Raw genomic sequence first — 10,339 nt, 5'->3', positions numbered from 1 at the left:
GATGGGAGTGAATGTGACTGATCAACCCGACTTTGGCGCTTCCGAGCCGGGTAGCTCAGCCGGGTTTGACCCGGCGGTTCTGCCGACGGTCTCGTCTTCGAGGCGGGTGCCTCCCCCGTGTACAGGCCGATTTTCATGCATTTCGTACCGTGGGAAGTGGTCCAAAAGGGAATGGGGGTGGACGTGACTGCTCATACCGACATCGAGACTTGTAAGCCGTGTAGCTCGGCCGGGTTTGATCCGGCGGGTCTGCCGACGGTCTCGTCTTCGAGAGGGGGGCCTCCCCCGTGTACAGGCCGATTTTCGTGCATTTCCAACGGTGGGAAGAGGTTCAAAAGGGGATGGGGGTGAATGTGACTGCTCAACCCGACTCTGAGGCTTCTAACCCGGGTAGCTCGGCCGGGTTTGATCCGGCGGTTCTGCCGACGGTCTCGTCTTCGAGGCCGGTGCCTCCCCCGTGTACAGGCCGATTTTCGTGCATTTCCAACGGTGGGAAGTGGTCCAAAAGGGAATGGGGGTGAATGTGACTGCTCATACCGACTTTGAGACTTTTAAGCCGGGTAGCTCAGCCGGGTTTGACCCGGCGGTTCTGCCGACGGTCTCGCCTTCGAGGGGGGAGCGTCCCCCGTGTTCAGGCCGAATTTTGTGCATTTCGAACCGTGGGAAGTTGCCCAAAAGTCGATGGGAGTGAATGTGACTGCTCAACCCGACTTTGAGACTTGTAAGCCGGGTAGCTCAGCCGGGTTTGACCCGGCGGTTCTGCCGACGGTCTCGTCTTCGAGGCGGGTGCCTCCCCCGTGTACAGGCCGATTTTCATGCATTTCGTACCGTGGGAAGCGGTCCAAAAGGGGATGGGAGTGAACGTGACTGCTCATACCGACTTTGGCGCTTCCGAGCCGGGTAGCTCAGCCGGGTTTGACCCGGCGGGTCTGCCGACGGTCTCGCCTTCGAGGGGGGAGCGTCCCCCGTGTTCAGGCCGAATCTTGTGCATTTCGAACCGTGGGAAGTTGCCCAAAAGTCGATGGGAGTGAATGTGACTGCTCAACCCGACTTTGGCGCTTCCGAGCCGGGTAGCTCAGCCGGGTTTGACCCGGCGGTTCTGCCGACGGTCTCGTCTTCGAGGCCGGTGCCTCCCCCGTGTACAGGCCGATTTTCGTGCATTTCCAACGGTGGGAAGTGGTCCAAAAGGGAATGGGGGTGGACGTGTCTGCTCATACCGACTTTGAGACTTGTAAGCCGGGTAGCTCAGCCGGGTTTGTTCCGGCGGTTCTGCCGACGGTCTCGTCATCGAGGGGGGAGCCTCCCCCGTGTCCAGGCCGATTTTCATGCATTTCCAACGGTGGGAACAGGTTCAAAAGGGGATGGGAGTGATTGTGACTGCTCAACCCGACTCTAGGGCTTCTAACCCGGGTAGCCCGGCCGGGTTTGACCCGGCGGTTCTGCCGACGGTCTCGTCTTCGAGGCGGGTGCCTCCCCCGTGTACAGGCCGATTTTCATGCATTTCGTACCGTGGGAAGTGGTCCAAAAGGGAATGGGGGTGGACGTGTCTGCTCATACCGACTTTGAGACTTGTAAGCCGGGTAGCTCAGCCGGGTTTGTTCCGGCGGGTCTGCCGACGGTCTCGTCTTCGAGAGGGGGGGGGCCTCCCCCGTGTACAGGCCGATTTTCGTGCATTTCCAACGGTGGGAACAGGTTCAAAAGGGGATGGGAGTGAATGTGACTGCTCAACCCGACTCTGAGGCTTCTAACCCGGGTAGCTCGGCCGGGTTTGACCCGGCGGTTCTGCCGTCGGTCTCGCCTTCGAGAGGGGCGCCTCCCCCGTGTACAGGCCGATTTTCGTGCATTTCCAACGGTGGGAACAGGTTCAAAAGGGGATGGGGGTGAATGCGACTGCTCAACCCGACTCTGAGGCTTCTAACCCGGGTAGCTCAGCCGGGTTTGACCCGGCGGGTCTGCCGACGGTCTCGTCTTCGAGGCGGGTGCCTCCCCCGTATACAGGCCGATTTTCATGCATTTCGAACCGTGTGAAGTGGTCCAAAAGGGAATGGGGGTGGACGTGTCTGCTCATACCGACTTTGAGACTTGTAAGCCGGGTAGCTCAGCCGGGTTTGTTCCGGCGGTTCTGCCGACGGTCTCGTCTTCGAGGCGGGTGCCTCCCCCGTGTACAGGCCGATTTTCGTGCATTTGCAACGGTGGGAAGTTGCCCAAAAGTCGATGGGAGTGAATGTGACTGCTCAACCCGACTCTGAGGCTTCTAACCCGGGTAGCTCGGCCGGGTTTGACCCGGCGGTTCTGCCGACGGTCTCGTCTTCGAGGCGGGTGCCTCCCCCGTGTACAGGCCGATGTTCGTGCATTTCGAACCGTGGGAAGTGGTCTAAAAGTCGATGGGAGTGAACGTGACTGCTCAACCCGACTTTGAGACTTGTAAGCCGGGTAGCTCAGCCAGGTTTGACCCGGCGGTTCTGCCGACGGTCTCGCCTTCGAGGGCGGACCCTCCCCCGTGTACAGGCCGGTTTTCGTGCATTTCGAACCGTGGGAAGTGATCCAAAAGGGAATGGGGGTGAACGTGACTGCCCAACCCGGCTTTGAGACTTGTAAGCCGGGTAGCTCAGCCGGGTTGGACCCGGCGGTTCTGCCGACGGTCTCGACTTCGAGGCGGGTGCCTCCCCCGTGTACAGGCCGATTTTCATGCATTTGCAACGGTGGGAAGTTGCCCAAAAGTCGATGGGAGTGAATGTGACTGCTCAACCCGACTTCGAGACTTGTAAGCCGGGTAGCTCAGCCGGGTTTGACCCGGCGGTTCTGCCGACGGTCTCGCCTTCGAGGGGGGAGCCTCCCCCGTGTACAGGCCGATTTTCGTGCATTTCCAACGGTGGGAACAGGTTCAAAAGGGGATGGGAGTGATTGTGACTGCTCAACCCGACTCTAGGGCTTCTAACCCGGGTAGCCCGGCCGGGTTTGACCCGGCGGTTCTGCCGACGGTCTCGTCTTCGAGGCGGGTGCCACCCCCGTATACAGGCCGATTTTCATGCATTTCGAACCGTGGGAAGTGGTCCAAAAGGGAATGGGGGTGGACGTGTCTGCTCATACCGACTTTGAGACTTGTAAGCCGGGTAGCTCAGCCGGGTTTGATCCGGCGGTTCTGCCGACGGTCTCGCCTTCGAGGGGGGAGCCTCCCCCGTGTTCAGTCCGATTTCCATGCATTTCCAACCGTGGGAAGTTGCCCAAAAGGGGATGGGAGTGAATGTGACTGCTCAACCCGACTTTGGCGCTTCCGAGCCGGGTAGCTCAGCCGGGTTTGACCCGGCGGTTCTGCCGACGGTCTCGTCTTCGAGGCGGGTGCCTCCCCCGTGTACAGGCCGATTTTCATGCATTTGGAACCGTGGGAAGTGGTCCAAAAGGGAATGGGGGTGGACGTGACTGCTCATACCGACTTTGAGACTTGTAAGCCGGGTAGCTCAGCCGGGTTTGACCCGGCGGTTCTGCCGACGGTCTCGCCTTCGAGGGGGGAGCCTCCCCCGTGTTCAGTCCGATTTTCGTGCATTTCCCACGGTGGGAAATGGTATCTTTCATTACGGGGACAAGGGTCTGAAGCGGTGAAGTCAGTAACCGGCATAGTTAAGGAAAGGGTTCGAATTTTCTCAACAGTACGAAAAAAGTGAGCAGGGAAGCTAGAGAAGGTGTCAGTGAGTCCCAAACGAGTGAACCGCAAAACTTAGGGAAATGCCCGAAAGCGTTTTAAAGGGTGAAATCGGGAACGAGGAAATGATGGGAAAGTGCCTGAAAGTGCTAAATGAGTAAACAGAAAAACGAAGAAAAATGTTTGAAAAGAAGAAGTGAGTAACCAGGAAAACTTAGAAAAATGTTCAAAACGAAGAAATCAGTAACCAGGAAAACTTAGAAAAATGATCAAAAAGAAGAAATGAGTAACCAGGAAAACTTAGAAAAATGTTTAAAAAGAAGAAATCAGTAACCAGGAAAACTTAGGAAAATGTTTAAAAAGAAGAAGTGAGTAACCAGAAAAACTTAGAAAAATGTTTAAAAAGAAGAAATCAGTAACCAGAAAAACTGCGAAAAATGTTTAAAAAGAAGAAATGAGTAACCAGAAAAACTTAGAAAAATGTTTAAAAAGAAGAAATCAGTAACCAGGAAAACTTAGAAAAATGTTTAAAAAGAAGAAATCAGTAACCAGGAAAACTTAGAAAAATGTTATAAAAGAAGAAGTGAGTAACCAGAAAAACTTAGAAAAATGTTTAAAAAGAAGAAATCAGTAACCAGAAAAACTGCGAAAAATGTTTAAAAAGAAGAAATCAGTAACCAGACAAACTGCGAAAAATGTTTAAAAAGAAGAAATCAGTAACCAGGAAAACTTAGAAAAATGTTTAAAAAGAAGAAGTGAGTAACCAGAAAAACTTAGAAAAATGTTTAAAAAGAAGAAATCAGTAACCAGAAAAACTGCGAAAAATGTTTAAAAAGAAGAAATCAGTAACCAGGAAAACTTAGAAAAATGTTTAAAAAGAAGAAATCAGTAACCAGAAAAACTTAGAAAAATGTTTCAAAAGAAGAAGTGAGTAACCAGAAAAACTTAGAAAAATGTTTAAAAAGAAGAAATCAGTAACCAGGAAAACTTAGAAAAATGTTTAAAAAGAAGAAATCAGTAACCAGAAAAACTGCGAAAAATGTTTAAAAAGAAGAAATCAGTAACCAGAAAAACTGCGAAAAATGTTTAAAAAGAAGAAATCAGTAACCAGACAAACTGCGAAAAATGTTTAAAAAGAAGAAATCAGTAACCAGAAAAACTTAGAAAAATGTTTAAAAAGAAGAAATCAGTAACCAGAAAAACTGCGAAAAATGTTTAAAAAGAAGAAATCAGTAACCAGAAAAACTTAGAAAAATGTTTAAAAAGAAGAAGTGAGTAACCAGAAAAACTTAGAAAAATGTTTAAAAAGAAGAAATGAGTAACCAGGAAAACTTAGAAAAATGTTTAAAAAGAAGAAATCAGTAACCAGAAAAACTTAGAAAAATGTTTAAAAAGAAGAAATGAGTAACCAGAAAAACTTAGAAAAATGTTTAAAAAGAAGAAATCAGTAACCAGAAAAACGGCGAAAAATGTTTAAAAAGAAGAAATCAGTAACCAGAAAAACGGCGAAAAATGTTTAAAAAGAAGAAATCAGTAACCAGACAAACTGCGAAAAATGTTTAAAAAGAAGAAATCAGTAACCAGAAAAACTTAGAAAAATGTTTAAAAAGAAGAAATCAGTAACCAGGAAAACTTGGAAAAAAACACTTAGAAAAATTTTCAGCAAAGTGTGAAAAATATTCTAAGTGTCAGCGGAGGAAAATGCTGCAGCATCGGGAAAGATTCGCAAACTTACACCGAACATGTGCTCCGAAGTGCCGGAGGAATTGGGTGAATTGAGCCCGGCAAATGGCCAGCTGTCGTTTTGTGCCTGCAGCCCGAAAACTTTAACTTTGTCTGTCGCGGAAGTCCGGACCGAGAAAAATCCAAACGGTTTTGACCGGACCGAGTTCCAGACCGATGCAGTCAAATTTGGAATTCAGACCCATTCAGTGCCACTTGTAGTTTTTCCGCAGTGAGGTTGGCGGGGTACCCGGAGATATATGGGAACACGATTTTTAGAACAAAATGGCGGCGCGGGACCGTTCTGAAAGGCATCCGAAAAACGGTTCCACGGGCATAGCACTTTAATGACAGGTATGAGTGCATGCCGGAGAGCTCTTGGAAGTCGAATTTTTGACACTTTGTCAATTTTTTGACAGATTTGACAAACTCTTTCTGTCTGTTCTAAGAGTCAGTCAGAGACTTGTGCGGCGGTCTTTTGACACTATTGGAGGGCGGGCAAACCCCACGTTGACTCCGGCCGTCCCTCCACAGGCGCTCGTGTCCAAAATGAAGGCGAGAGACGCGAGTGGCCTGGTTCCCTTGGGTGTTGCCAAGAAGGCTGCGGGCTGACCGTTGCCTGAGCACTCCCTAAAGCCTCTTGTGATGAGAGCAGACCTCGCCTGCCGCACGACCGGCTCTGGGAGTCGTTGGGCCGCTATTTGTGAATAGTCTGGTCCTCCTCTGCCACCCGGACAAGCGCGATGGCTCTGCCGCCCTGCGGTGCTCGTCACCCAGGTTTGGGGAACACGATACTCGTAACAAAAATAAAAGGCGGCTCGGGACCTGCAGGCGAAAGGGGTCCCGTGGTGCTAAGCACGTCGACTTCGGGTCTCGGTGCAAGCCGGAGAGCTCACGGAAGTCTAAAGTTTTCGGCACGTGGTCGAATCTTTTCAAAGGCTTACCCGGCTCTTTCCGTCCATTCTGAGAGTAAGTCAGAGGCCGGTGCGGAGGTCTCTTGACAATCGGAGGGGGTGGTGGCCCTCCGCAGGCGCTCGTGTCGAAAATGAAGGCGAGAGACGCGAGTGGCCTGGTTCCCCTGGGTGTTGCCAGGAAGGCTGCGGGCTGACCCTTGCCTGAGCACTCCCTAAAGCCTCTTGTGATGAGAGCAGACCTCGCGCGCCGCACGACCGGCTCTGGGAGTCGTTGGGCCGCTATCTGTGAATAGTCTGGTCCTCCTCTGCCACCCGGCCAAGTGCGATGGCTCTGCCGCCCTGCGGTGCTCGTCACGCAGGTATGGGGCACACGATGCTCGTAACAGCAAATAAAGGCGGCTCGGGACCTGCAGGCGAAAGGGGTCCCGTGGTGCTTAGCACGTCGACTTCGGGTCTCGGTGCAAGCCGGAGAGCTCACGGAAGTCTAAAGTTTTCGGCACGTGGTCGAATCTTTTGAAAGGCTTACCCGGCTCTTTCCGTCCATTCTGAGAGTCAGTCAGAGGCCGGTGCGGCGGTCTATTGACGACCGGAGGCTCCCATGGGTGTTGCGATGAGGGTGGAGGGCACAGAACCTTGCCTTAGCACTCCCTAATAAAGCCTCTTGTGAAGAGAGCAGACCTCGCGCGCCGCACGACCGGCTCTGGGAGTCGTTGGGCCGCTATCTGTGAATAGTCTGGTCCTCCTCTGCCACCCGGCCAAGTGCGATGGCTCTGCCGCCCTGCGGTGCTCGTCACGCAGGTATGGGGCACACGATGCTCGTAACAGCAAATAAAGGCGGCTCGGGACCTGCAGGCGAAAGGGGTCCCGTGGTGCTTCGCACGTCGACTTCGGGTCTCGGTGCAAGCCGGAGAGCTCACGGAAGTCTAAAGTTTTCGGCACGTGGTCGAATCTTTTGAAAGGCTTACCCGGCTCTTTCCGTCCATTCTGAGAGTCAGTCAGAGGCCGGTGCGGCGGTCTATTGACGACCGGAGGCTCCCATGGGTGTTGCGATGAGGGTGGAGGGCACAGAACCTTGCCTTAGCACTCCCTAATAAAGCCTCTTGTGAAGAGAGCAGACCTCGCGCGCCGCACGACCGGCTCTGGGAGTCGTTGGGCCGCTATCTGCGAATAGTCGGGTCCTCCTCTGCCACCCGGCCAAGTGCGATGGCTCTGCCGCCCTGCGGTGCTCGTCACGCAGGTATGGGGCACACGATGCTCGTAACAGCAAATAAAGGCGGCTCGGGACCTGCAGGCGAAAGGGGTCCCGTGGTGCTTCGCACGTCGACTTCGGGTCTCGGTGCAAGCCGGAGAGCTCACGGAAGTCTAAAGTTTTCGGCACGTGGTCGAATCTTTTGAAAGGCTTACCCGGCTCTTTCCGTCCATTCTGAGAGTCAGTCAGAGGCCGGTGCGGCGGTCTATTGACGACCGGAGGCTCCCATGGGTGTTGCGATGAGGGTGGAGGGCACAGAACCTTGCCTTAGCACTCCCTAATAAAGCCTCTTGTGAAGAGAGCAGACCTCGCGCGCCGCACGACCGGCTCTGGGAGTCGTTGGGCCGCTATCTGTGAATAGTCGGGTCCTCCTCTGCCACCCGGCCAAGTGCGATGGCTCTGCCGCCCTGCGGTGCTCGTCACGCAGGTATGGGGCACACGATGCTCGTAACAGCAAATAAAGGCGGCTCGGGACCTGCAGGCGAAAGGGGTCCCGTGGTGCTTAGCACGTCGACTTCGGGTCTCGGTGCAAGCCGGAGAGCTCACGGAAGTCTAAAGTTTTCGGCACGTGGTCGAATCTTTTGAAAGGCTTACCCGGCTCTTTCCGTCCATTCTGAGAGTCAGTCAGAGGCCGGTGCGGCGGTCTATTGACGACCGGAGGCTCCCATGGGTGTTGCGATGAGGGTGGAGGGCACAGAACCTTGCCTTAGCACTCCCTAATAAAGCCTCTTGTGAAGAGAGCAGACCTCGCGCGCCGCACGACCGGCTCTGGGAGTCGTTGGGCCGCTATCTGTGAATAGTCTGGTCCTCCTCTGCCACCCGGCCAATCGCGATGGCTCTGCCGCCCTGCGGTGCTTATCACGCAGGTTTGGGGCACACGATACTCGTAACAGCAAATTAAAAATAAAGGCGGCTCGGGACCTGCAGGCGAAAGGGGTCCCGGTGCAAGCCGGAGAGCTCACGGAAGTCTAAAGTTTTCGGCACGTGGTCGAATCTTTTGAAAGGCTTACACGGCTCTTTCCGTCCATTCTGAGAGTTAAGTCAGAGGCCTGTGCGGAGGTCTCTCGACGACATGAGGAGTTGGCTAACCCTGGGTGTTGCGATGAGGGTGGAGGCCGCAGAACCTTGCCTTAGCACTCCCTAAAGCCACTTGTGATGAGAGCAGACCTCGCGTGCCGCACCACCGGCTCTGGGAGTCGTTGGGCCGCTATCTGTGAATAGTCTGGTCCTCCTCTGCCACCCGGCCAAGCGCGATGGCTCTGCCGCCCTGCGGTGCTTATCACGCAGGTTTGGGGCACACGATACTCGTAACAGAAAATTAAAAATAAAGGCGGCTCGGGACCTGCAGGCGAAAGGGGTCCCGGTGCAAGCCGGAGAGCTCAGGGAAGTCTAAAGTTTTCGGCACGTGGTCGAATCTTTTGAAAGGCTTACCCGGCTCTTTCCGTCCATTCTGAGAGTTAAGTCAGAGGCCTGTGCGGAGGTCTCTCGACGACATGAGGGGTTGGCTAACCCTGGGTGTTGCGATGAGGGTGGAGGCTGCAGAACCTTGCCTTAGCACTCCCTAAAGCCACTTGTGATGAGAGCAGACCTCGCGTGCCGCACCACCGGCTCTGGGAGTCGTTGGGCCGCTATCTGTGAATAGTCTGGTCCTCCTCTGCCACCCGGCCAAGCGCGATGGCTCTGCCGCCCTGCGGTGCTCGTCACGCAGGTTTGGGGAACGCGATACTTGTAATAACAAATTGAAAAAAAAAGGCGGCTCGGGACCTGCAGGCGAAAGGGGTCCCGTGGTGCTTAGCACGTCGACTTCGGGTCTCGTTGCAAGCCGGAGAGCTCACGGAAGTCTAAAGTTTTCGGCACGTGGTCGAATCTTTTGAAAGGCTTACCCTGCTCTTTCCGTCCATTCTGAGAATAAGTCAGAGGCCGGTGCGGAGGTCTCTTGACAATCGGAGGGGGTGGCGTCCCTCCGCAGGCGCTCGTGTCTAAAATGAAGGCGAGACACGAGTGGCCTAGTTCCCCAGGGTGTTGCCAGAAAGGCTGCGGGCTGACCGTTGCCTTCGCACTCCCTAAAGCCTCTTGTGATGAGAGCAGACCTCGCGCGCCGCACCACCGGCTCTGGGAGTCGTTGGGCCGCTATCTGTGAATAGACTGGTCCTCCTCTGCCACCCGGCTAAGTGCGATGGCTCTGCCGCCCTGCGGTGCCCGTCACGCAGGTTTTTGTGAACACGGAGAGCTCACGGAAGTCTAAAGTTTTCGGCACGTGGTCGAAGCTTTTGACAGGCTTACAGAGCTCTTTCCGTCTAATCTGAGAGTCAGTCAGAGGCCGGTGCGGAGGTCTATTGACGACCGGAGGCTCCCCTGGGTGTTGCGATGAGGGTGGAGGGCACAGAACCTTGCCTTAGCACTCCCTAATAAAGCCTCTTGTGAAGAGAGCAGACCTCGCGCGCCGCACGACCGGCTCTGGGAGTCGTTGGGCCGCTATCTGTGAATAGTCTGGTCCTCCTCTGCCACCCGGCCAATCGCGATGGCTCTGCCGCCCTGCGGTGCCCGTCACGCAGGTTTTTGTGAACACGGAGAGCTCACGGAAGTCTAAAGTTTTCGGCACGTGGTCGAAGCTTTTGACAGGCTTACAGAGCTCTTTCCGTCTAATCTGAGAGTCAGTCAGAGGCCGGTGCGGCGGTCTATTGACGACCGGAGGCTCCCATGGGTGTTGCGATGAGGGTGGAGGGCACAGAACCTTGCCTTAGCACTCCCTAATAAAGCCTCTTGTGAAGAGAGCAGACCTCGCGCGCCGCACGACCGGCTCTGGGAGTCGTT

This window comes from Chiloscyllium punctatum, unplaced genomic scaffold (genome assembly GCF_047496795.1).
Source record: "Chiloscyllium punctatum isolate Juve2018m unplaced genomic scaffold, sChiPun1.3 scaffold_625, whole genome shotgun sequence".
Lineage (NCBI taxonomy): Eukaryota > Metazoa > Chordata > Chondrichthyes > Orectolobiformes > Hemiscylliidae > Chiloscyllium > Chiloscyllium punctatum.
Note: the sequence above shows the minus strand (reverse complement) of the source record.